This window comes from Odontesthes bonariensis, chromosome 11 (assembly GCF_027942865.1).
Source record: "Odontesthes bonariensis isolate fOdoBon6 chromosome 11, fOdoBon6.hap1, whole genome shotgun sequence".
Lineage (NCBI taxonomy): Eukaryota > Metazoa > Chordata > Actinopteri > Atheriniformes > Atherinopsidae > Odontesthes > Odontesthes bonariensis.
In genome coordinates this window covers 20,515,696-20,518,405 of record NC_134516.1, presented here as the reverse complement: position 1 = coordinate 20,518,405, position 2,710 = coordinate 20,515,696, and the positions used below count along the sequence as shown (strand labels likewise).

General features: G+C 44.1%; 1 long non-coding RNA gene across 1 annotated transcript; it reads right to left on the bottom strand.

The window, feature by feature from the left end:
• Positions 1-497: 497 nt before the first annotated feature.
• On the bottom strand, positions 498-2,486 carry LOC142391400 (uncharacterized). The gene is made up of 3 exons (XR_012770546.1): positions 2,292-2,486; positions 2,087-2,204; positions 498-1,188 (listed from the first exon to the last, which is right to left on the bottom strand). It is a non-coding gene; the product is annotated as an uncharacterized LOC142391400 (long non-coding RNA).
• Between the last annotated feature and the right edge of the window lie 224 nt (positions 2,487-2,710).

Here is a 2,710-nt window from a genome sequence, read left to right as displayed (position 1 = left end):
ATATTATTGAAGCCCCAGGTGCACACACTTGTTGCTAAAGTAATGACGAGCACGCAACGGCGACACTCATTTGAATTTGATTTGCAAATTATCACTCTTGTTTTTCGGTGCTGCCAGCGGCTAATTATTATTCACACTGGGGACAACAATGTGTCATCTTCTATTTGCTGGGGGATTAGGGCGATAAGGCTTTAAATGCACATGTTCGTCACGAGGAAGCGAGAAGCCAAGGGCCCAAACATTTTCATTGGTGCGTCATTTGGATAGCTTTTTGAAAAAGCAAACCTCTGGGCATCAATCCACTGTGTACAGAAAAAGGAGAAAAAAAATGTGTGTAATTGAAATGCTGTGCAAGAAGCAATGCTGCATGCTCACTCAGATCTATAGCTTTGCATCACTCCATCTCTGAAGATAATCAGTTCGTTTTCCATAAGAGATATCATTGATTGAAACTATGTGGAGCAAACATTTCTGCTTTGCTCTCTCTCTTTGCCATGAGTGACTGCTGCTTTTGCTGGTTCTCACTGATGAAAGACTTTTAGAGTTTTCAGTATTTTCTTACTTATGGCATCAAAAAAAAAAACATATTTCTTTTTTTTTTTTTTTTTTTTTTTTTTTACTGGGTTCAGATTGTAAACGGGATCCAGTCTGTGTTACCTATGGGGCACGAGAGATAATGTGATACTGTTGATCCAGGTCCCGTACAGTAAAAAACACGCTCTGATCCTGAGCTGCACGGTAACCATGAATCACAAGTCAAATAGATCAGCCCAGTGAAACTCACTTGAAATGTGTGGTATTTTTTTCGTAAGACCTCAAAGGCTTCTGTGATCCTGATCTCCGCCGGGAGCTCATTCTGCCATCGGGCTGCAAAAACAGAGGATAGTCTTGGAAGAATGTGTCTGCAGATCCATGTGTGGCGAATGCTCCGGGCCAGCAACTGGAGAGCATTAGCTGCCACGGTTTGCCTCGAGGGAGTCAGGTGGCCGCTCATTGTTGGCTTCATCCGTGCAGGCGGATCTTGATCCAGGGGGGGGGGGGGGCGATCAAAAGTGGTCTGACACAAATGTAAGTTGGAGAACATACGGGATGATATGTTCTGGCTTCGCTGGATCCCAGCACAGCGAGCCAGCAGGGTTTGGATTTGCCAATAATGCTGCAGGACAGTGTCGTCCAAATAGTTCAGTTCTGTGGAGAAATCAAGGGATATTCAAACACCAGCCTTTCAACATTTCTGAAAAATGAACTGGTTGTTTTATGCTAAAGACAATTTGCAGCTGTGGGCAGCACGGTAACACGATCTCATCACAGGCGGTGCAGTTGTTACCTTTTTTTTTGCCCAAAAGCACAAAAGTTTCTTGGTTTGAACCTGCTGTTTATGGCTCGGTCCCACACTCCAAAAGCACCTTATCTTATCTGGCAAACAAATTCAACCACATTGCCAAGCCTAACTTCCCTTTATGGTTGCGCCTCATTCGAATGTTTCGTTGCAGGCACAGAAAGTTAAAGAATTAGCAATTAGTTAGCAGTTTGTAAGCATAATTGGTATAACATTTCATCCAGTTTTTCTAACTGATACGCCACCAGTGCTTCCAAACATCTCGCTACAGATTGTGGTATTTCGACACTTAATTTATGTTCATCCAGCGTCAGGTTCAGTTTAAAATAAAAAACCCAGCTCTGATTGCATTGCTTAAACTTTTCCCACACATATGAATCAAACTGCTGTCACCTTGGGTTGAGCGTGCTTTAAAAACAGGTTATCGCTTCTGTTTTTTTTTGCTTCCAGATTATCAGGTTTTTTTAAAATGGATGTTTGCACCACACGTCAAGAAGAGCTGTTAGCGCCAACAGATGTTACAACCTATTAAGAGCTGACATATCATTTGGAACTTGTGGTTCGTCAACATTGCATGAAGGAACAAGTTTGTGTCTACTCGGATGAGGCGTGTTGTGCGTGCAACATAATTCTCCATCGAGGATATAATTTGTGGGTGTGCAAATATTCACTCATCAGTGGTGTAAAGTCGTGTTCTTGGCACGACACAAACAGGTAAAAAAAAGCATCCACATGTGGACTCCGCACCTTCTCTCTCACTGAAGGAAACGTGCTGTGCTTCTCCGGAGGCTTTGGCTCCGTTCCCCTCCGCCTTCGTGAAGCTGGCAGCGGCTGAACCTGCAACCTGCAGCCAATCGCAGTCCATCTGGGGGCATGCAAGGGGCGCCTGTCACATCACAAAAATGTTGCCTTGACTTACATTTGTCTCGTCTTGTTAATAAAAAAGCCGCACCTTGTGTAAAGATGGAGCTGCTGTGCTTGTAAACCTCTTGCCCGACCTCGCCACCTGCTCGCGCCGTTTGTTTTCAGTCTGCTGCTTCCTTCTGCACTGATCAGCCGAGGTGCGAGCCGTGTTAATTACTGCTAACCGCTCTCTTCCCAACCATCTGTGTCCTCTAACAAAACGCTGCTTTTACCTCGCAGGACACAGAGTCCCTGGTCTGTTGCTGTCTCTATTAGTTAGTTTGGGAGTGCTCTTGTGTGACGTTGGTGTTCTAACATTTTTGCTTTGATCTGATGTGTTAAAAACGCTGCAGTAGATCAAGGACCAGAAACTGCCTTGTTCCTTGTGAGTATTCCATTAAAAAAACAAGTTGGCATGCAAGGCAAGTTTATTTGTACAGCACAATTCAACAACAAGGCGATTCAAAG